Below are 25,951 nucleotides of genomic sequence, written 5' to 3' on the forward strand. Positions count from 1 at the left end.
ATGCTCGGTTTTACGTGGATTATGAATTCAATCCCCACAGGCTTTTCGGAATCTCCGAATGTTACATTCTCGAGTAGCTTCCTCTTTGTCTGCATTGCGACAACCACATTACGTTTCAAATATTAAGGTCACATCAGGGGTGACAGGATGTTAGCAAACAATCCCTAGTTCCGATGGAAACTCCAACGACAACATGTCGGGACGTCCATACTGCTTGAGGACGAGCCGGCGCTTCCTGTTGTCTGCCAGAACATCCATTTAGCTTCTGACATCTTCCATCTCCCTCTCTGTAATAATTGCGTGTTGTTCTTGATACAGGTTAATGGTCTGTAACGGTTTCTAACAACTGGAATAACGCAGGCCTCAATTCAACGTAAATTCAGCGTTTCCCAAACTTGCTGTTTCTCCCCCTCACATTCTAGCCTGTAAGGAATGCCTACATGGATGGGGTGGTTTGAAGTTCATCTAACTCACTATTTGGTTGAAAACACTGATAAATGTTCCTCTTGTAATAGAAGGGATTAGAATACGGTTGTTTCCCACCAAAAGGACTCATCTACACTAACTAAACTATACTAACGATATTCCCACTTATGCTTAGGCGGTTTCAACAATTGCCAGAGGCAATTGTTGAAACCGCCTAACAATTACCAGTCTGATCATGCGCATTCACTCCAACGCTTATGTGGCGAAGTCAAAAACACGTTTATTTCAGAAACACAAACCGAAATATTAATCAACATTTTAAGTTACATAAATGTTATATGATTAGTCTTGTATTATTCGTTCTTTATAACTAGATCACATACGAGAGGACTACAAAAAATATATTTGGAGGAGGGGGAGTGGAAGCAAGCGCAGGAAAGAAATTTTTATTTATCCCTTTTTTCCTTAATCTGCTACAAAAAATACGAGCAGATTTTCTGGGGGGGGGGGTCTATGACTGAAATACAACATTGTCGTCATTACTTCTTAAGAAATGACTCCCCCCTCCCCAAATGAAACAAATTACTTGTAGCAACAAGCCACAATTAAACACAAATAAGTCAATTAAAAATAAACCACGGTAACGTGATTTCGCCAAGAAAATTGTGTACTTAATGGACGTATTTTTTGCTTGCTTGTACAGCTTCCATGGCGAAATAGCATCCAATTGGTTTATCATGACATTAAGTATTTCTTGTTTACAAATACCGTTCACTTAATCAGGGTTCATTTTAGAAAATGTAAAAAGGAAATGTAAAAAAAAAAAAAACCGCATGGGTTTACTCCGAGATAATCAAGAACTTTAGGAAAGTTTATTTCCCAAATTGACTATTTACAAAACGGAACGGACCTCGGGGCCAGTTTTTAATGAAGCTGTTCCACAGAAGCATTTAAAGAGAAATAAATTGCCTCTAAAAATAACATATAGTTAACTAACGTAGCTTTTATATGCTATGCCATTAAAATCAGGAGCTATAACGCAAACTTTGGTTTCGCAATAATGCATAATCATTCACGTGACTGGCAGCTGCGATGACGTCAACGCAGATCAAAGCTTTAAGTATTTACTGTTTTTTTTTTTTTTTCCTTAGTTTTTTATTTTTTTTAGGTTCGCTGTTTGGTACAGCTGAATAATAGTGAAACATTAACGAAGTACACTTCAACCGAATTTTTTTTTTTTTTTTTTGCTTCCTAAAATGAAATGTTGACAAAAGAAAAAAAAAAGATACATTCAGAATGTCATTAAATTGCAGTGCTAAATGACGCTTCCTGGCCAATTACCTTTTAAAACTGCAGCATTATTCCATATTAGTTATTTTAATTTGGAGACTGATGAAAAGCGGAAGTCAATTTACGATATTACTGTAAATAAACACAGGGGTTCAGCTAATACTCGCCTTAGCTAAAGTGCAGGGAAGTTGGTTAGGAAACAAAGGTTGGGAAACATTCTAACCCAGTGTTTCCCAACCTTTTCCCACTTGCGTACCCCTTTTAAACCCACTTCAACAAATTGTACCCCTTGTTTTTAAAATAGCTGTTTTTAAATACTGACACTTTTGTTCAGTGCCTATCTTAATGTAAAATAGTTTACTTTATTTTTTCGCCATTACTCATTATTTTTCGTGCATCCCTGAACGGCCCAGCACGTATCCCCGGGGGCACGCGTGCCACCGTTTGGGAACCGATGCTCTAATCCAACCCCATATATCTTGAGAACGGAATCGCGGAGTTTCAATAACACCTTATCCTTATTAGTCCTTATAAGGACTGGCTTAAAGGGGCGAAGCAAGAATGCTTTTCATCTTCCCCGTTATCTATAGAGGACAGTGTAGGGATAAGGTGTTATTGAGCTATTAAAGCTCTGATCGTGGCAGCAGGGACAGCAATAGCCGAGCCTCAGTTAGAACTTCATTGGCTACAGCATTGCCATCCATTACCCTCCAAGGGTATTGGATTGAATGAATCAATCATTGCATCTCCGCTCCACCTTATCCTTAAGGTGGATTTACACTTCATTACAAAATCATTTGGTGAAATTACTGGTGTTCCTTCTATGATCTAGAAATCAAATATTTGTTTTCGAGATTATTTGGTTTTCCTGCAAAATTTATATTAACATTTAGATTCACATAAATGTATATATTAAGTAAAGCCCGGATGATTAAACTTCTGACATCACAATAGAAATTCCACAGGAATTGAATTTGAATTAAAGTGTGGTTGACGTCACACTTGCAACAACGCCGCTGGTAGTGATTAGTGCAGATTCCTATCGGCTCTGTGTTACTAAAATCTGGTGCAAAGGCATATTCTCATTATTCTCTCTCTTTCCTCTAGTACATCGTCACAAAACGATGTAGCTGAGTGCCTTACAATTCATCCAATCGCATGTGGCGTGGCGGTAACAGATTCCCCCCCCCCCCGCTCTACACACACACACACACACACACACACACACACACACACCTATTTCATTTTCTATTACTTCGAGTTATACAAAACAAAATTCCTTTTGTTATCCTTTAGCGCCGGTGCTTTTCTATCCCATCTTTCATCTCCGGAATCTTTTTTTCTTCGCTGACGACAGCAATCGTGTCAGATTTCGGAAATATCCTTTCCATATTTTTCAGTTTTCCATCAACACCCAATCCGATCAGAAAAGGCGCGCTTTTATGGAAATATTATATTCATAGCAATTTAAAAAGCGCATTGTCACAACAATTGAGCCTCTATTAACGCGTGACACGCTATGCTATTGACGTTTGGTAAACAATACTGTGACGTGCTTCTACCGAAATAACGTATTTTGCATCAACAATAGCTAAGATGGCAGGCAGACTTATTTCCCAAATAAAACGATTGCAATCTACTAAATTACGCCGTCATTCTTGCAGACATACGCAGTGCGAGTAAATGAAATTCGAACCGAACTGGCTGGATGATTACTAGGCAGCCCAACGTGGCATTAAACGACCACCTCTCATAAGGACGTTTCCACGGCAACCGAGATAGACTGGAGATATGAAGATAACAAATTAAGGTGACTTTCTTCAACTCGGCCTTATATTTTCTTTCCACTGTCAGTGGCGCATTAAATTCGTTCTCAAATCGCGAAGAATAAGCACAGACTTAATTAAAAATCGCTATGAGAAAAGAAAGAAGTGATCGTCGGAGTGTCTTAAAGAAAAGCAACAATGGAAAGCATTCGTTTGTGTAATGACTTGCGCACAAGATTACTTTTCTCATGCACAGCTTAGCGAAATCCTCGGCGTGCGATCTGTGTACTGAGATAATGAAGTTTGGTATCGAAAACATTCATTTTTAAAGATCAACTGTGGATGGAAGGGGAGTTGAAAAGCGAAAAAAAAATCTTATGACAGATTATTTAAAGGATGGTTTTATGTAATTAAGTGTTTTTATTACTTATGGCAACGTAGCTACCGCGACAAGACAGAATGACTGCGTCTAGATCAGCCACTACAGCCATTAGGAAAAAGGGAAAAAATATTGTTCAAATTCAAGTTAAAAAATCTGTCATTGAGCCTTTGCAAAACACGTCGAATGCTGCTAAGAACGGTAATTGTTTAGATCATTGTTGGCTACGCAAATATAATTCTAAATACACGCGTTTTGTTTTTAATTGTTCGAACACGAGCTTTACATGTTGCAATAGTTTGGGGAAAAAAGCCACGTTTCTTAAAATTAACCAAGCGAAATCAATTATATTCTACTTGAATTCTTTACTAAATTCATTTATCGTTTAGCTTTATTATTATTATTATTATTATTATTATTTAATTTTATGTTGATTCCACGCACGAAAGGTTGCTAGTCAACGTCTAGTACATTTGTACCGTGGGTGGGCTAAGAATGTTTTCTACTTTTATTTACTTCTTACATAATCCGGAATTATTTCTCTACATACTAAGGGATGCACTTTTTTAAACCACTTCTGGCGTTCAATAAGCATGGAAGTAGTATCACACCAGGCGATAAAATTCATCTCCCTCCTAAACACAATCATTTATGCGCATGACGGGATTCGAACCAGCGGCCTGCAGGTGCATGGAATATTTTAAAGCAATATTAATATTTTAATTAAAATGAATTTAGAAATCTGCGTCTCATTTCCATATTTTAAGCATTTAAAATTAAAACACGAGTGGATTCTGACTGACCGGCCTGACAGGTCGATAGTTTTACTACTAACACACTGAGCTGAAATCCCACTATGATGCTTTGTGAATGTCTTTAGGTTAAATGACAGATGATTTTCATCATCCGGTGTGAGACCACCACGCTAATAATGCTTAAAATAAAAAAAAAATACTTCTAGGACCGCAAGGTGTTTCAAAGAGATTCTTTAAAAATCAGCGGATTCAAAGTTTAGCACGGTCATCACTTGATGCACAGTCTTAAGGCGCGCGCAAGATGTAGCTGTTGCTTTCTCTTGAGATGCATGTGTGAATTTTCGAGGTCACCTCAGCTACTATGTATTAATGGATTACGTTCTTCACCCCTCGATCTCTGCATTCCTTCCAACCCCACCCATCCCAAACCTCCACCGCCGGCTCTCCGACACTTTCCGCTTCCCACCTTTTCGGAGTGGCTGTTCACAACATCTTCTGCTTGATGACAGCTAAGTGTAGGAGGATCCTAAGTATCCCTTCGCTTGTCTCCTTCTACTTTATATGCACATAAACCTTAATGACGTGCCCCCGGAGACGAACGCTAAGTGCCGAGAAGTGCGTTTTCGTCACCGGCGTTCCTTCCGTTGGCTGCAGCGGATGACAAAGAAAATGCTTTGAGTTACGATTTCGTTCCTTCCCGTTTAGCATTTCCGCCAATTACAATGAAGCGGTTCACGGCAGAACCATAAAGTAGGACGAAGCTTATTACCTGCGAGTGAAAAGAACGTCATCCGTAGAAAGCGACGGAGAAGAAGGCGAAGTGTCGATTTGTTTGACGCTTACAAGTTCCAGGGTTTATTAGGTTTTGTGCCTTGTTTATTTGTAGTTCCTCGTTTAGGTAAAAATTAAACTGCAGTCGGGGGAAAGTATTTTAATAGGCTCATTAGCGATGATGGAAGAGTTTGGCCATCAAGATTTTTCTTCACGTATTTGGTGCCTTTCATAATCACCAATTTCGGTCATTCGGTCCTTATCTTCGTGCGAAAGTATTTATCAAATCGCAAACTGAACTCGTTAACGTCAGTGACAGGGTGTTGCCAGTCATTTCGTACTTAAAGAACCAGTTCTGAACTCCCAAGTACGTTGCCCTCTCAGTTTCCCGTGTGCGATTTCTATTCTTATGATTCCAAATAATTATCATATGTACCTTAAAAACTTTTATTTTAACAGGCATTAAAATTTAAATAATTTAAAAACAAATTATAAATCAGTGTCGTCTGTTCTTAATTTAAACGAAATAGCATTATTGTTACAAGTTTTCTAAACTAACTTCACAGATGTTCTGCAAACAATTAGCTGTTTCGTGCTCATAGTCGCATGCGCCATATCACACGTCGGCATTGTTGTCACAGCCACAATAATAGATTTCGTCAAACATGCAACGCACTTGTTTTAATCACACATACACACATTAATTTCTACTGAAGATACGCATTCGTTTAGGATGCGAAGATCACATTTAAGAGCATATTTTATTGGCTAAGCTGCCAAATTAAATGAATATCAAGAAAAAAATATGACTGAAAAAAATCGGAGCAGATTTTCTTCTTACTCTAAAACACAATTCAACCCTTCCCCGCATTTTTTCTTTATTAATTTCTATTTTAATTAATTTCACTTTATTAATTTAGTAATTTTTTATCAATTTATTCTTGTTTGTTTCTCCGGTTTTTTATGTCACAAAAATATGTAAGTATATATATCGAATAGTGTGAATGGAGTAAGAATTTATTATTATTTTTTTTACTGATTTTCATATTTTTTATTTTATTTTTAAATAGTAGGGAAGATTCGTTCTAGAGACCAAAGTGAATTTTTCTATATTCAATTCAGGTCTCCAATAAGCCAGACGATGGTCGATGGAATTCATCTTCCACCTAAAGAATCCAGCCGTGGGCCCATGCCCAAGGCTGGATTCGAACCTGCAGCCTGTTGGTTGAGAGTAGACAAGCTACTCGTCAATCAGGCCGGCAAAGGTATGTCTAGTTAAATTACAAAATTACAAAAGCACTTCTGCCGATATTCGCTGACAATATTTATGTAACAGCCTTCTACGTTTCTAGAAGTAGACTTCAGAGTAGGAAATCGAAAAGGTTTTTAAATAGGAAGCTTTTAAATTAATTTTAAATTTAATTTTTTAAAAAAAACTGCAGCGCAGTACGACTACCGCCGTAAAGCATTTTATATTTCCTACCGTAAATAATACGAATTTACTGATTGTAACAAAAGGGTGGGTACTCTATGTAGGAAAGGGGGGGGGGGAGCGGAGAACCGTTCGCCTGATGATTATCGTGTTATTAGCAAGGTAAACGGGTATTTAATACCAAGGTCTCAAAGTGCAGTCTTAATTCGGACCACCAAATAATTGTCGACACCTGATGGCGGCGATTTCAGCCCAACCCATTTTGGATAATCTTTATTTTGTCATATGTTATTTATAAAGCTGTAGTCGCGCTCTTTTTCATGCAACTGATGGTATCAGAGTTGTGCATACCACGAATGGCAGTTACCAAAAATAAGAATCGTGTTGTGCACAATATGAGGCTTCAGTCTTAGCTAAATGCTAAACATTACGTGCATATTCGCTTCCTATTTAAAAACCTTTTCGATTTCCTACTCTGAAGTCTACTTCTAGAAACGTAGAAGGCTGTTACACAAATATTGTCAGCGAATATCGGCAGAAGTGCTTTTGTCTGCGCGCAGAGTCATTACGAAATGCTAGTCGAAAGCGTAAACGGGACAGAAGGTGAATTGGATCCTCTTTCTCTCTCTCTCTCCACAAACGATTATAGGAGGGGCATTATTCACGTTATTTATGACTACCAACAACCTGTCACCACGACAATCTCTCGATCCTGCCGTGCGTTCCATTCTGTTTCAAAGGAGTGATTACCGTAGACAAGTATCCTCGCACAAAGCGTGTAGCTTGTGGGCTACGGTGCAGTCCAATGTCCGCCAGTCATATACAGCAACTGGAGTGTTCTGTCAACAAATGACTTTCACATCTCGCGCCTTGTTTCACTGCCGCTACATTATTACGGCAGCAAACGCTTGCCCCTGGGTCTTTTGTGTTGTTGACAATGGGGATGCTAACAGCGACTAACCTGTTATGGATGCTTTCGCTACGACCTTCTGAAGTTGTTTTGTGTCTAACGTTTCCCCATGTTCCCCCACCTCCCCCTCTTTTCATCGGAGGACACTGACAGTATTCAAAACAGACAGCCGCTGTTTGCTGAAGGCTTGTTCGCCATAATCATCTACTCCCCTCCCCTCCCCGCCCACGCTATTTCTAGGTGAGTCTTTGTGACGGAGTGGAAAGGTGATAGAATAGCTGACGGACAACATTAAGTAGGAACGTTTCTGACTAAATCTAAGATCTTTGAGAACCGATGCGTGATTATTTTATAAAATTCTCGTGCCCCGTAGTCATAATAACGAACACCGCATATTTGCCGCGGATTCTTCTTCCTGACGTTCTCGGGCATTGTCAAACACGCGACGGAATATATTTGTAATTTATTTCCGAAGATCTCGCGAGACTTCTAATCGCAAACTATTGTTCGATGACAATACGGCTGTTTATGTGGTTTACGTGTTTGAACTCGTTTTATTCGCACCGCACTCCTTTCTCGTCCCGAAATATTTCTTTCCACCACTTAATGTATTGAGCCACACACCAGCTTAGCCACAAAACCTAATTTTTTGTTTTGAAATAAATCTGAAATGTATATTTTACGATGTCTTCAAGACAATAGAAGATGACAAAAAGGAGGAAACCAAAAATGGGCGGAGAACGCCATGTACGGAACGTCCTGTTATCACCAATGGTTTTCGAGAGCCCGAACTGTCGCCCTAAAAGCCTAATTTTTTTCATTATCCGATGCAGCTTCACGGCTTTGCTTACTGGAGACGTGAAGAGTAGTTTTTGGTCTTCAGAACGAACCTCAACACTCTTTGTTCTTCATTTTCTGCCTCTTTTCCCGACGCCTCTGCACAACAGGTGAAAAAAAACAACAAAAAACTGCTGCTTCTGGTTTAATACGCCATAGGACACACTTTCGGACCCGAGTTCGAGTCCCATCTAAGATGCGCGGAGCATTTTTAAGGACTGTTCCACACATGTGCAAATTTTCTACAAATGGAAAACGTTTGTCGCATTTTGTCAAGGAGACTTCAACCCAACTCGACAGTTATTCCTAGCTCGGCAAATGACTCATTTTTTCTCTGCTAATATTGAATACGAAGAAGAAAATAACTTCTTTATTATGAACAGCTTTTTCAAGAAGAAAATCAACCGAAAATGGACTTGGAGAAGCCCAAATAAACAAACTTACAATGAAATAGACTTCATCCTATTTAACAGAAGATATATGTAATAAATTATACCGAAGTGCTTAATAGATTCAATAAAGGAAGTGACCACGACTAGTAAGGGTAAAAGTATGGATCAACAAAAATGAGAACGGAATAAGCTCATAAGAAAAAAGTCCAATTTAGTGAATCTACAAAACCTCTACCACAATAAGGTGTAAAAAAGCACCAAAGAGAGGGAAAAACTAAGACAGGAAACCTTAGATCTGATGAAGAAAAGAAGAGATATGAAAAGTGATTTGAATGCCACCAATAAAATAGAATAATCGGAAATTTGTATAACTATACGCAAAGGATGAAACAATTTAGATTGTATGATACTAGAAAAATTAGAGAAACAATAGGAAACAACAGTAATATGAAGGTCCTAAGATGAACATTATCAGTTGGAACAAAGGAAATAGCTGCTGTAAGAGGAAAAAATGGTGAGCTTATAAAATAGAGATGCCATAATAAAAAAAATTCACGAATTTTATACTGAACTCTATGAAGACAAAGACCGAGACATCCAAGAATCGCCTATGGATAACTCGAGTGAGGAAGCACACCATGCCCGTGAGATCTTACAAGGTGAAGTGGAAATGGCACTGCGGGAAATGAAGAATGGAAAGGCCCCAGGAGAAGATGGAATTATGGTAGACTTCTTAAAATTGAGAGGAAGTCCTGCCATCAAACAGCTGACTAAACTCTTTAATAAATGCCTAAAACAGAGAAAACTTCCAAAATGAAACAATTCACTTCTAGTATTAATTTTTAAAAAAGGGCAATAAGGAAGAAATTAAAAACTACGACCCATAAGCCTGCTCCCTACCGTATATAAAGTCTCCACAAAAATTATAACAGAATAAAATCTAAATTAGAATAGAATCAAAACTAAAAATGAAAACAATCCTCTGAACAAGCTGGATTTAGAAAGAGTTACAATACTTTGGACCACACATTAAGACAGCTCGTTGAAAAATCAATTGAATACAATAAACCCTTACGTCTGGCCTATATAGACTACGAAAACGCATTAGAGGAAGTCTTTAGAAGCCTTGCAAGAAAAGCTAAATCAGCTAAATGAAGCCTGCAGAGTAATTGGATTAAAATAAATAGAGAAAAAACAAAAATAATGATGAATAAATACATAAACAATAGACCTGTCAAAGTTGAATACCATGAAATAGAAGAAGTTACTTCATACGTATATTTGGGCCAATTGTTATCCTTTGAGGATTGCCAAAGAAAAAAGATTGAGCGAAGAATTCACCTTGAATGAATGGCTTATGGGAAAATGAGAGATATTCAGAAGTGACATCCCTATGGGTCTAAAAAGGAAAACTTTCGACCAGTACATATTTCCTGTCCTAACATACGGAGAAGAAACATGGACTTTAACAGAAGCCCTAAACAAATAGCTGAGAAAAATAAAAACATCGCATGGAGAGAAGTATGCTAAAAATAACATTAAGAGATAGGAAGACAAATACCTGGATAAGATCTCAAACAGGTGTCATGGTTATTGTAAAATACATTAAACAGGCTAAGTGGAGATGGGCTGGCCATATTGCCAGATGCAGCGACGGGAGATGACTAGAAAAACAACAAAATGGAGGCCAATGGATGGAGAAAGATAGAGAGGAAGACCGAGAAGGTGGAGGGATGAACTGGAACAAATTGCAGGCGTGAGATGGATGGGAGAAGCAGAAAAGGTGATTAAGTTTATGTGAAATCAGAATAGCTTTGGACAAGCATCAAGAAAGGTCAAGATAAATCCAGGCTGTAGCTCTTAAAATCGAAACGTTCTGATCAGTAAAAGCCAAACACCAGTGGACGTCCTAAGGAAGCGTCAGTCTTGTGATTTCGATCCATTTTGTAATTGGATATTGTTTATTTCATGGGCGCTTAGTTGCCCATGGAAGTAGATGGTCCTGCAACTTTTCCTCCTTTTAGCAAGAGATCACGTGCTTATACATTTTGGGATTTAGTTCAGGATACGGAGTAGGTAATGAACATTGATTAGCACAAAAATGTTAATTCCTAAACTGCAAAAGCTCGTGAAAAAAGGACAATTATCTGAAATTATTGACTATTCCGAATAGCAACATAATTTTTCATTTTTTCAAAATGATATACAAAATTTATTTCTCAGAAAAACTCCGTTTGACATGATGTCAATCAAGGATTAATTCACTTCTCTGAGTGGTCGCCCCTAAATTTTTTTTAATCATTTCCTTAAACATTTAATTTTTTAAATTAAATGTTTAAGGAAAGTAGGGCCTTATTTAAAGCCCTAAATTTTTCCTAGAACCTGTTGACAGGCTATCCTTTTACTACCATAAATGAAAAGAACAAAAACAAACGAATATGGGCGATAACAGCAACAGTAGAACAAACTTGATGCTATTATTAACGCGCCTTACTACTTATGAACAAACAAAGTACCTAAATATGAGGACCTATTTTCATCACGATCACGAGTTAGCAAGGAGACAAGCCCTTTCTTTTCATTCCTTTAAGTGTAAGCTTTTCAAAACACTCTTGCATATAAACGGCGATGCGAACGAGTAGTATTCATATTTTATCGATACATAGAATTCTCTGAAGACTGCATCCTCGCTCGTTTTATCCACTAAAATATGCATATTTCATTGATTCTGCAGATCTTCTTGCTTCTTCTTATTATTCAGTTGCAATCATTACAGCGATTGCAGATGTAATAAGAGTCCTATTTCTCCATTCACGCGTGCTGATGAGTTTGTCCATTCCTTTTTTCGCTCGCAAGGAAATATTTTGTGTAACAATCTCATCAAAAAGTAACTGATAACTGACTGGTTTAAATAAATAATTCGCACCGAAACGCAAGGCACAAATATTTGAACAGAACAGCAAAAGCGAACTCTTAAAGTCGTACGAAGGACAGTTGTTGACAAAAGTGGGTCATTTTTAACTCAACATACATTCATCATAAACTGAAGAATATCTGCACGATTAATGTTTTTATTGCCGGATTCTGCTTTACTGATAGTTTAAAAATATCCAATTTATCATAAAAAAATTATCGGCTGAGTGAATTAGCTGCACTCTGCATCCTACCGAACGGATTAGCCCAGGTTTAGCTTTTCAGTGCGTCATAAAAGAACTCGCACCGAAATATTTCAAAATGTTAAGTTGCCATCGCAAAACATTTCTTCATATTTACAAATAAAAAAATCGACCGGCCTAACATTTTTCTTTATATTTCTTATGCACTTATTCATATTTTATTTATTTTATGTTTGTTAAGTTTGGGAAATACTTGAATGTTGTATTTCTTGGAAGACAACAATCGTTCTTATAAGACAACAAAAAGGGGTTCGTAAAAGTTTTCTGCAGAGATGAAGAGCATGTTGACACTGTGATAACCATTAATAGTCTCTTTACGTGGCTAGGGCTATTTACCTGCATCCATTGCTTGGGCAACGATCGTTACGCCTACTGCACAAATAAAGGAATCGCGTAATCTAATCTGTGAAAGAGTTTAATGCGTCCCTCAGGCAGCATCTCGCAGTTAAAATTACATCCATTTCTACTCCTAATCTTTTCCTACCGAAATTGCGTTCGTTTGTTCCAGATAAATTTCTTGCTTCGCAGCAGTTCCAGAAATTGCCGCGCACATGTAAATCTCTCGTGATCTGCCCAATGCATCCACCACGTGTGTGCTATTTTCTTCCCTCCTACCGCTCCCTCTTCTGCGCCGATGGTGGATGAACACTCTCTCTCCTTCTGACACTTGTAACGGACGCACTCACGGACAGCCGCACAGTCTGGTGCCTTCCGTGGCTCAACAGCTGTCTAGCACTTACCACTTTCCCACTACAGCTACCGTCCTTCACGGGCACCAGCGAACGAGGAGAGGGGGGGGGGACGAGATATGTGGCGTAAGCTGCGTCTTTCTAATTCCGCAGAAGTTCGAAGAAAAGATGATGACAGTAGAGAAAATGCACAAGAAGAATCGAGTTGCCACGAATCTCGGTGCTTCTTCTGCGGTAATTTCGTTCTGAGATAGGAGACATTTTTTAACTACTGGAAAACCAACAGATAAGAGGGGTGGAAGCGCCTAACTTCGTTTAGTCGCTCATCTTAAGCGCGTGTGTGGAAAATATGACTCGGAGCAGATAGCATTAGAACATTCGCCAAGGAGAAAAAAAGAAAAAGCGAACGAAAAATGCATCGCTGGGATTGGGAATGCATTAAGTCCGTTATATTAATGACAACGCCAGTTACGAGACGCACATGCAATATTTTCATTTAGTATTTCTTGAAGAAAACGAACAATTCGGTTTGATCAATGCTTAAGACGCTAAAGGTTAAACGTACCATTTTCCCAAAATATTTATGAAGAAATAAGTTTTACGAAACGACACAACCAGTATGCGCATACATGACGAAGCGTTTCCTGTACAGAAGGCCTTGTTTGAGAAAGAAGACCTGAGATGTCGGGATAAAGGGCTGATGAAGTATTTTAACAGAAGTAAGGGAACACCAAGTGTTTGTGCCCTTAGGCACAAAGCAACCCGAGAACACAATTAGCAGACTTAAAATTCCCCTTATGAAGTTGATAAGGTTCTACGTTTATGATATGGAATTTTAATATTTCTGAAAATACAGAAACCAGTTGAATCGCACAACAGCAAGAATATTTTTCAATCGGAAAAGTAATGGCTATCAGCAGCAAAAAATCACCTAATATGAGACAGAGTAATTCCAATTGCATGTGAAATAAAAACGCAATCTTCAAAAAATGTTTTTCTGCCTTACAGGAAGTTTCGACTTATTTGATTCAAGTGCACAAAGCTTAGCAGTTAGGGACAGTCATCTACTGATGCGTATGAAATACTTGGGCAGAATGAAACCTGCAGAACAATTTGCATGAAAAGGAATCAAGTGGATGCCGAAGTATTCTTAATTCATGAAGTAATCCAATACAGAAACATAACTGCGTACGGAACAGCATAAATACATGTAAAGGCAATCTGGCCTCTTTATCGAATTGATCATCTGCAGCGCGACCTTCAGGCAGATGCTGACCACACAGTGCTTGCTGGAGCATTCGTCGGAGAGACTCTTTTAATGGAATGATCCTGGGGGAAATCAAATCTCTGTCAATGCCAATACACTTCGAATATCGGAATGCTCTTTTGGGCAGTGAAAGCCTCGATTCGAATCATTCGACGGAATTGCTCTTTCGGAAACGTCGAGTTCTTCCGTGGCGATTTAATACTCACGCAAGAAACACAAATGTAGCGCCGAGAGGGCGGCATGCCTAAAGGTATTGTAGGAACGCACAATAAGGCCGTGTTTAATCAACTAGAAAATCAACTCGACAATGCAAGTGGTCATTTTTTTCCGATAAATGTAACGCAATTCTCAAAAGTAACGTCAGAATATAAACTATCCTTAGTCACTGGGTTTTGAGGGCTTTTTTACGCCATAACACAAGAAGATGACCATTTTCCGAAAAAAAAAAAAAGAAAGAAATAAACAAACCAATAATTATACTTTCAGGCTACATAGCATCCGTAAACTAAGCGAAAGCTACTTTAAGAATAGATACAATTCTTTAGCTTCCGAAGTATCTATCTCCCTCTCCTCTGCTTCTTGTCAAGCGTATGGCATGAGCTCTATTTCGAACTCCCCTCCGTTGGTTTTATAATTCTTTTTAACCGCAACCATATATAATTAAAAGTGTTAATATAGCATTATTAACGTAATACGCATGCGTATTACTGATTCACAGTCTCTCTGTGAATGATTATCTGCTTGCACAAACACCAACAATGTATGGAATATTCGCATTATTGAAAGAATTAACTGAATCGTGTGTTATAATTAAAGATGACTAAATACACATATGTGCGTGTATTCTTTCAATTGCAAGGGTTATTACAAAATAAAATGTTATTCTCCGGGATTATTCCGAATTCCAAAAGACGTTTGTACAATAAAAACTTCTCCGTGTTAACTATCAATCCTGCATTCTTGTGTTGTGCCTGTATTATATTGAATTGATATTGAAATGGTCAGTTTTTCGACGCAAGCTATTTCGTTATACCACGTGTTTAACGATGTGCAAAGCTATCACAATATTTTTACGGCGTTAATAGGAACGACCAGCTGATTGGAAAACATCATTTCTTCAATAGCCAAGCTGAACTGGATTTACTGTGAAAATAAAATTTAAAAAATAAAAGAAAATAAATATTTAAAATTAAATAAAGGGGAAAAACAGTTTCAATCAATGATGGTGACATTTTTATCTATGCTCATGTTCCTATACCTTTTTAAAGAAAATATATTCTTCCTGTTATAAGTATGTTGTGATATAAAACCAACAACAAGACTCCAAACCCAAAACAAACCACCCACAGCAAACCAATCTCCTCAACATAACAAGCTGCATAGGAGAGATGCTTGCAGAAATCCAGCAAACTGACCCAACACAAGAGGCCAAGGACATCATTCTAAAACACACACAGATTTTATTCTCTGCAATCCTTAATGGATAAAAGCAAAATAAAACCCAACTCTCTACAGATCATCAGCTGGAATGCTAACGGACTACCCAACAAAGCAATAGAACTACAGGAATTCGCGGCAGAAACCCAAGCAGACATCATCTTAGTAAATGAAACACACCTGCGTCCATCTGACAAGACAAGAATCAACAACTACACCATGTACCGCACAGACAAAACCTATGCAAGAGGAGGAGGAACTGCCATGCTCATTAAAAGAAGTATAAAACACAACGCAATCGCCACACCTCAAACAGAACACGTGGAAACAACAGGAATTGAAATACACGTGGAGAACACAAGCAGTATCATGGTCTTTGCCGCATACATCCCCCAAATAAAAAACTCCTAGAATCAGATCTGGACGAAATACTAAATGCAGGTAAAGCAGCAATCATAGCTGGAGATTTTAATGCTACACATTCAGCCTGGAACATCAGAAACTCAAATATCAATGGAAGAATACTCAACTCTTATACTACTTCACGAAACATAGCAATAATAGGACCCACAGAACCCACACACTACGGAGCAACCGGACGTCTTGATGTACTTGATATAGCTATATTAAAAAACATAGCGCACAGCTATCAAATACAAGCAGTCAATGACTTACTTTCTGATCACAATCCCATCATATTGCAACTAGGCACCACACAAGATTTAACGGAAAATACCTCCACTTTTATAAACTGGAAACAACTTCCCTCAGCCTTCCAGGAAACTCTTCGCCCAGTACCACATATAATATCCACTTAAGACATAGAAAAAAGCAACAAAAACCTTTGAAAAGCAAGTAATAACAGCAGTATCACAGGTAACACATACAACCAAATGCGCACCACCAAATAAACTCCCAGAGGACATAAAATGTCATATTCGAGAGAAAAACAGGTTAAGAAGAAAATATCACAGAACACTGGATCCCGCAGATAAGTAGGCAGTTAACAGAGCTACAAACCAGGTTCGGTATGCCCTAAAGGATCACCGTAATGAACTCTGGAATAACAAAATACACCAATTAAACACAGAGGATCAATCATTGTGGAGAATGATGAGATCACTTCGTTCAAAACGTAACACGCTTTCCCCAATCCAAGGAGAATACAGAATCGCATACAGTGATGAGGAAAAGGTAGAAGCATTTGCAGACAGCTTAGAAAGACAATGCAGTCCCAATTATGCCAATGTAGATTTAAGCTTCATAAGAAAAATCCACACCCAAGTGCGTAAAATAACTCAAAACGCCTCACTCCAATCCAACAACAAATCCGTGTCACCAACAGAAATATATGACATCATAAGAAAACTAAACAACAAAAAGGCTCCGGGTCCAGATGGTACCAGAAGGAACAAGGTGCTATAGCTACTCCCACGGGGATTAGATGTAAAGGGGTTATACATCTGGCTACCAGATGTAAAGGGGTTATACATCTGGTAGCCATCACCAATGCCATTCTTCGGCTTAATTATTTCCCAGAGCGACAGAAGCTTGCAGATGTTTTCCTAATTCAAAAATCTGGGAAAAATGCACAATTCCCACAGAACTATTGGCCTATCAGCCTTCTATCATGTATAGGAAAGATAGCCGAACGCGCTATACTAACACGGATTCAAGAAGCAACAGATAACAACCAAGTCATACACGACGAGTAATTCGGATTCAGAAAACAGCAATCTACGACCCTCCAAATTTACAGAATCATTGTATACGTCACCCAAGAGTATGAATGGCACCAACATTCTGGCGCAGTCTTCTTGGACATAACACAAGCATTTGATAGAATTTGACATCATGGTCTAATTTTCAAGCTACACCAAGTAGGAATCCCAATACCACTTGTTCTATTTATCAAATCATATCTCAGTAACAGAAAATTTAAAATAAAACTGAATGGAATCAGATCCACAGAAAGGAGAGTCATAGCAGAAGTCCTACAAGGCTCTCTGCAATCTCCCCTACTCTTCTCCATATACATGGCGGATCTTCCCAAGTTGTCCCCATCCATCACCGCTCTTTATGCCGACGACACAATTATCATAGCCAGATCCCTCGTTCCACATCTGGCTACAGAGAGCAGTCAACGAATTAGAGGACTGGTACACCAAATGGCGCGTTGCCATTAATCCAGCAAAAAGCTCTGCAGTACTTTTCACCAGACGTAAAGCAGAACCGAACACAAGCATACAAATGTTTGGAAAAATCATCCCTTGGCACAACTCTACCAAATATCTAGGAGTTCATCTTGATAAACGCCTGAATTTCAAGACACACATAAATAATATCTCCACCAAAGCAAGTCAGACAATAGCACAACTGTATCCACTTTTGAATAGAAAGAACTTCCTAAACATAAATAACAAAATCCTCCTCTATAAATCTGTGATAAGACCACAACTCACTTACGCATCACCAACCTGGGGACACACAGCTAAAAGCAACATCAACAGATTACAGACGATCCACAACAAATGCCTGACAATGGCATTTAATGCCCTTTGGTTCATGAGAAACCTCCAGTTACACCAGGAAACCAACCTTCCAGATATCAAGACCTACATGACAGGCATTGCAGAAATATTCTTCACAGACACAGATAATCACCCAAATCAGCTAATTCAACAGGCAGCAGACTACAAACCCTAAGATCATTTCAAACATAAAAAACCAAAATCCTCCATCGCAAGATAAAGCTAATACAGCTTACAATGCTCACAATGAGCGGGTAATTTACCCACAATAATCCTCTCATACACAAGCAAAAATCAGATGAAGGGATAAAGAGTCAAGAACTCGGTCCATCACCCAAAGAAGTTCCAGGGTGAGCAATTTCTACAATTTCTTACCGTGTGGTGGCCGGGATAAGAATAGCGCCGACGCAAATCCATGTGTGTCGTAAGAGGCGACTAAATGGAAGCAGAGTTTCGAGAGTTTTGTTCTCTCAGGTTTCTTCCGGAATTTCGCTCCCGGTGAGGGAGAAGGGGTTAGATTTCGGGAGGTTTTTTGAGTCTCCGGGGCATGAGCTCTGGCGAGGTGAGCAATTTTTTACGTACAGATATTCAATTTTTATGCGAGGATACTTTTCTTTGGAGATTATAGAAAAAAGGTAATAATAATATAGTATGCCCACAGATACGAGACCCTTGGACACTTCTGCGCATGTCAAAAGGAGAATCCATTCCGATAATAGGGTAATCAATCCGTATTGTGGGGTGAGTAATTTATTATTACTATCGGAAAATTAACTTCTCTCTTAAGTCACTGTAGTTTTTAAAGTGGAAACTATTTTGCTGGTATAACAGTTGGAAAATTTTACGTATAAAGCACGTGATTTCGCGTGTTGGTGACCAATTCGTGCATCGCCTTATTTCTTTCTCCCCTTCAACATGAATTGACTCTTCTTGGCAGTCTGCCAACGAGAGCTCTCTCGCTTCTGTGGTCGGACTATAATATGTTTTGTTATAAACCAGTTGCATCTTAAATAACCAGTACGAAATGGAAAGGATTTGTTCAGTATCTGAATATTTTGCTTTTGGGTGCCATTCTCCAGCATATCTCGGATTATTTTCAAAGAACAAAATATTACTTTGACACGAGGTGGGAGGGGGGGGTGACAATTTTTATTCTAATTTATTAATATTGATTTTTATAAATCTGAAATATTTGTTAATAACGCTAAAAGATTTAGCTTTCCTTAAAAGTGGTGACTTGGAAGGTGGACGCAGTAACTTGTCGGACAGTTCGTGAGAGCTTTCCGGCGAGTTCTATCAACTCCATTACATTTCTTCGCTGCTATTGAAGATAATTTTGACTTTTCAAAGTATAAGAAACAAACTTTGACATTTACTACACTTTGTCTTACTTTAGCCGAAGATCTTCCACTTTCAGCCAACTTCACTTCTCCAGTTTGCTTTCGTTTTTTTCCCCTTTGGAAAGATGACACCATTCCATTTAATAGATTTCCCCCCCCCCCTCAGAAGAAAGCTCCTTCACGCCATCACTTTGATCAGTTGAAAAATTTTAAGTTTTTCTTCAGAAGTATTCTTTATTGTGACTTTGTGTCAAGGAAATCCTTTATTAGAGGCTTATCCCCCACCCCCCACATTCAAACTTAGATTACTTCCAGACTTCATCACTTTACGTTCGTCTCTCGAACTTTCCTCTAATAATATCATTTTAGCTTTCTGTTGTATTTATTTTTTACATTTCGACTTTTGCTAAATAATCAGTTATTACATTTCTCATTTTTCCAAAATAAAAAATAATCTTCAGATTGTATTGATTGTTTGGACTTAAAAACTTCAATTTGGAAAGGTACTGAACACAAGAAAAAAATTTCCGAAGCTCTGATAATCTAAAAATAATTTATGAACACTTAAGAAGAATTGTGAGTCGCCAGCTAAGCTCTATAGACTAATTAAGCAATAAAATTGTGGTGTGCAAAATAATCATTCACATAAGGAGGGCTAACTGCAGCAGATTTGATAAATATCCTAAAGTAAAGGAACTACTCGGGGGATTCTTCAACTGAACTATAAAAGGCCAGTGGCCCGAAGAAAATCTCCTTGTGCAAGATGAAGTGCTCGATATGAATGGACAGGAGATTGTACAGAGATCAATGGAGTGTTGGTGATAAATCGTTTCTGAGATCAGTGCTAAAGGCTAGAAAATCAGAACTAAGGGATGAGGCGGGGTCTGAAAAAAAAGATGGATAATCTTTCTCACTATTTATGTCAACAGCAAAGTTAAAAACTGTCAATTATTAATTTTTGATACAGTTGCTGTATAGTGATAAATCATTACTCACGTGATTAATACGAAATTACTAGCACAGTTAAATATGCTATTAGCATGGGCGTCCTTAGAGGGGGGAGGGGAGAAACGGGATTTTGCTCCCCCGGGATCGAGTAAAAAATTCCATATATTATAATCGTAAAAGTGACTGAGTTATGCAACCTTACACCCTTGACCACGGGACGCTTTGTCTGTCTTAAACTTTTATCATGAGCTGTCCGCTTTCAGACCTCGGCAGGGTAACCATAGGGCACGTGTTTCATCTATTGCAGCAATACCTGTTTTTGGTTCATCTTTTTCTGACTTGTGAAAAAAATATTCATTACTGTTGTGAACAGCGACCAGTTCGCTTGCCTTCTGTGCCTAGTGAGTCACTGGGTGAAGTGTGAATTGTAAATTTATAGTGAAACAAATTTAAAAAGAAAAATGCATTTTTAAAGAGGTGAGTGTATGCAATTTAATATTATTTTACTTGTTAGTTTTATGATTTTTTACTTTTAAACTGAAATAATTTAAATTAGGATTAATTAGTTGATTTTTAATAAAACATGCCAGTCAGTTTATATATATATATGAAATTCTGCTAAAAACTGTATTAATTCCGAATATTTGTTTCCCAAGAATTAAAGATCATTAAAATCGATGTAAAATCAAAATAATGTATTTATAGTTTTATTCTAAAAAATTATTTTCTTATTTGTGTTTCCCCTCTTTCCGAATGAATATAAGGAATTCTTTTTCTTCATTAGGAAAAAATTGCAAAAAGACGTAAAATAGAAACTGAGCAGACAAAATATATTCCTTCGGATAAAATTCTTACACGATACGTGATTACTGAATTTATTATTATCTATTTATCTCTCTCTCTCTATATATATATATATATTAATTCTTGTTTCCTTTATATTGTAAATTTATATACATTATGTATGTGTTTTTGTATTGATGCAATACTGTATTCAATAATCTACTTGTGAAACCCCCCAAAATAAATTATTAAATAAAAATTTATTGATGTAATTATTTGTCTCCAAGCTTCCCCCCCCCCCCCCCCCCCCGAAAAATTTTCTGCTGACGCCCATGGTTGTAATACCAGTAAACCCCGTTTACAATACGCATAAAAAGGAAAACTGATTTTGATTCTCGGTCCTCAAATGCATCATATTTTAACAAAGCAATTGCATGTTTTTCAACTGTGGTACCACGCACGAGAATCAAAAATTTTGTACGTCTGAAGATCGTTATTAATCGAGAGGGAATATATGTAAGAAACGCCCAATATCTGGCGTTTTATTTTGAAGAAGGGTTAAACATCTGACAAATGCTTAACCCTTCTTCGAAATAAAATAAATTTGTTATTTAGTTTAGAAGTATCGTATATTTTACAACAGATGGGGCTTCAATAATGAAGATTTGCAATTGAATATCAACTTTACAGGCAATAGCTTTGAATTGTTCACACAATATTACCATTGCAACCGCTGAAATTTGCTGCATGGACGTCATTAATTATACTCGAACTGACAAATCAAAACACCCCAATCAAAACTTAAAGAGCTCGCGTGGAGAACGTCTTCATTCTGGTGTTCTGCATAGCGAATGATAAAGATTAAGAAATTTTTAATAAAAACACATAAAATGTACAATAATGAAGATAATCGTGGAGTTAACTGAACGTATTTATAAGAATAAAAAAAAAGAAAATTAAGCAGAAGTATCTTAAGTTAGATTCCGAGGATAGTACAATTTTAAATTCAATTTTTTCATTATCGCCAAGTGAAGAAAAACTTCAATTGGCGGAGAAAAAAAAAACTGAAGTGGCACATGAAGTTCTAACTCAAAGCAAAAAAAAGCGCTAAAGACCCAACGCAAGTCGTTAGAAAGGAAACGACGGATTTTCAAGAAGAAAAAAAAAGAGGGAAAATTTAAAAAATGGCTTTTGATTTCCTAATGACCAGTCTACCAACAAGTGTCGAATATGACAGCTTTTTCCATTGCTGGATTAATTTGTACAAAAACTAAGTCACATTTAGGAGACCATAGCCTCCTTAAGTTATTTTCTACACGCTCATTAAAAAAATAGAAAGCTAAATTTAAAAAAATAGTTATGCTGAGTTATGTAAATACGCGTTTTTTTATATCCGAGGTTATTTAATGTTTCGAAATAAAGATTTTGTTTATCTATAATTTACATTGAAAACTTTTACTCAATTACCGAAAAGAGTGGAAAATTTGGAAAGCTTCAAGTGAGACGGACTAACTCAACTAATAATCTTATTTGGGAGTGGCAGAGTTTTACAACTCGGAAACTGGTTTGTTCACAGCTCAAAACAGGTACGCTAGCCAGAAGAATACACGCAGTTCGGCCATAATTAAAAATAATCCTCGCACAAGTCTTGGTAAGGACAAATACGTATCAGTGGGGACGCGTGCCCATTTCGGTTAGGTGTGTTGTGTGGCTTATGCAACCCGCGTTACAAAATTCACGTCAATTTCACCGATTGCATTTCTATCGATGTATGGAAGTTTTAAGAGTGCAATTAGTTGTAGGATAACTTTAAATACTTTATTTTAAAAATTAATTGTAACCAAAGATGCGTAGAGTGGGGTACAATGTGTTTATCTCAAGATATATTAGAAAACAATAATGAAGGAGAATGCTATATTTGGTCAGTATATTTGAATTACTCAAAGGTATAAATGTAAGAGTAAATATGGATAAGGAGGATGAGGCTTATCTCCTTCGACTACAATCATACAATCCGCAAAAGCTCTTGCAGAAAACAGGACATTCAGTAGATTGTCAACACTGTTTCCCTTTGAAAATATGGGGAAAAAAGTTAAATTATTTATAGAAAACTATGTTTTAAAATCTTGTCTATATTGGTGTTCCTAAACATGTCCTCACGCACGCAAAACAGATGAAACTCAGAAAATAAAAACAGCAGCTGGTGACAAATGACAACATTCAACTGAACGTTGTCATTTGGATGGCACAATAACCAATCACAGCCACTGATTTCTGAGCGCGATTGTCTCAGCGCACACCCAGCCTTGCCTTCTGGGTGGTTTAAAACTAGAAAGCTAAGGATTTGATCCGCTGCGCCATCTATACGCCTGTTCAAAGGGCACAAAGGTGTCCGTATTTGTGACAGCACACCCGGACTATAAACGGGAATGTGATGCAATGTTTAACTGTCGAAAGTGTCCTCTTCATGAAGTATTAGTATATTTGTTAAATTTTAGGAATCATGCGAAGTCAGGAAACAATTAGAGATGTCTTTAATAGGAATAAATGCAAAAATATAATAGCGATGAAACTGCTATTCCGTAGGTGTGCACCGCACACCTAATACACCCTGATATATAGAAAGAAAAAGCCACTATCTATCATAAAATGCAGAAAACAAAAAACAAAAAGTAACAGTATGTTTATTCCTGAAAAAAAAAGTGGCAAAGTAATCAAAATTGTTAAGAAATACTAAAACCGCCTGTTTTTTATTTTTATTTTATCCTGCACTAAGCAAAGTATTATAAAGTGATAAGCTGTGGAGACTCAAGAGGTCTCCACTGACCTGGCTAGTCACTTGAGTATTTATCGTATTTCAGTTGTCAATAACCGATTATGTACCACAGTGAATCGTGTCTGCGCTTTGCAAGCAACAGACTGCAGACTCGAATCCCAGAGTGGCATAGATGTTTATGAATGTCTTTGGATAGGTAGATACATTTTATCACCAAGTGAGACTGACTGCCTTCTTTTGGATGCATGAATCGGATAAAAATGATCATGGGGTGGTCTCTGGAGTAGGGTTGCGTATTTCAATCTCTCACCAGTCCACAAAATTAATACGGTACAAGTGGCAGTGCAAACAGTATTAAAACTAACAGTAGAGCTCTAAAGTTGCTTAAAAGAATAAACGATGACATCGCCAACAAAATCACGATTTCTGTCCCTTCAAGCTGCATCATCCAGTAAAAGACAGACAGCAAGAGTGAAGGAAATAAAAAAAAGTATTACAATAAAAAATATCGCAGTCTTCTTTGTATTTGAGGTTTCATCTTTGACACATCCAGTTATGAGAGGAGGCTTCCATTAGATAGGCCGCCAACTGGTTCGTTTATTATCGGTTGTTAGACCGACTGGTGCTATCGCAGAATTCGTAAAGTGTTCGGCACTCCAGCTTGATCGCAATTCATCCATCTTAACTTAAGAATACCCCTTACTCAGTAATGGCGGTCATGAATTTATCAATAAATTAAAGAACTTTTAGAGAACAAATTGCCTGAGATTGCTTCAACTGCTTAAGTCGTGGCTGAAGGTTTCCACCATTTATTATTTATAGATTCCGAGCGATGTGGGTGAAACCGATAGAATAAGAGCACATGGATATGCATAACGGAAGTTTTAGCTAAGCACAACCGATACGGTGTATGACGGCAGGCAATTAAGTTTGTTTATTCAAGAGATGGGATGTAGTCGTCTGTCCTGCCAACATTCCGGCTCCGAAGCAAGGAGATTAAGATTTCAGAAATTGATTTTTGTTACTAATCAGCATCGCAGGCGCAATTAACGTTTCATCGTATTTCAAAAAATAAAATTAAATAAATAAATAAAAATAAATATTAGTACATTAGGAAATTCAATTGAGCGACTAAGCCTATTTTTAATATGGTTTTAATGTTCGCCTCTGGACGTTTGGATTAGAACACAGGAAGGGCCAACGTGGGAATACTTTGTGAAATAATTGATGATTTCTGATGCAAAATATCATTTAAATAGTCACTGAAGGAGATCACGAAGGTTAAGTGTTACATTCTGTTTATGTTAGATTCTTTTCTAAAGTTAGATTTCATAATTATTGTATTAAAATGATGTGGAAAAGATCATTTATGAAGAAAAATCCGGATTAGTTTCTGATCATATCTTACCAGATGCTTTATGCTCACGAACGAATAACGTTTCTGGCGAGCTGGGTGAAGCAAAAATGCTTTTCATATTCCCCTTGGTCTGTAAAGGAAGAACTTTGAATGGAGTGTTTATGAGCTCGCCCAGTGAGGGCAGTGAAATTAGCTGTGTTCAGCTGGATGTAAGATTTGACTTGGTCTTTTTATATTTGTAGCGTTCTGCTTCATTGTATTCCAAAGCTTCTTTGATCAACGGGTTTGGGCGGTTGCTTGTCTTGGTAAAGAACTTCTCAGCTAGATCTAGGAGAAGGGAAGAGATATAAGAGATTAACTTCTCTATGGATCTGGGTGTTTCTAATAAACCAAGGGGCATCTAGAATCATCCCCAGGCACTTGTTCTGTAATCTCTGTAGTTTTCGAATATTTGAATTCGCGGTGTGGCTCCATGCGGGGGATGCGTAAGTGATGACCGGTCTTATTACCATTCTGTAAATTACTAACTTTGTGTATCCAGTTTGCTTCTCTGTTGATCACAGGGTAGAGCTGTGCAATTACTTCCGATGTCTTCGAGGCAATGTGTCTTATATGATTGCTGAATTGGAGTTTTTTTTTTATTTTTTTTATCAAGTATCACTCCAAGATATTTGACTCCACTCTGCCAT

Source organism: Typopeltis vanoorti, chromosome 14, assembly GCF_054136105.1.
Source record: "Typopeltis vanoorti isolate ZY-2024b chromosome 14, IOZ_Tvanoo_1.0, whole genome shotgun sequence".
NCBI lineage: Eukaryota > Metazoa > Arthropoda > Arachnida > Uropygi > Thelyphonidae > Typopeltis > Typopeltis vanoorti.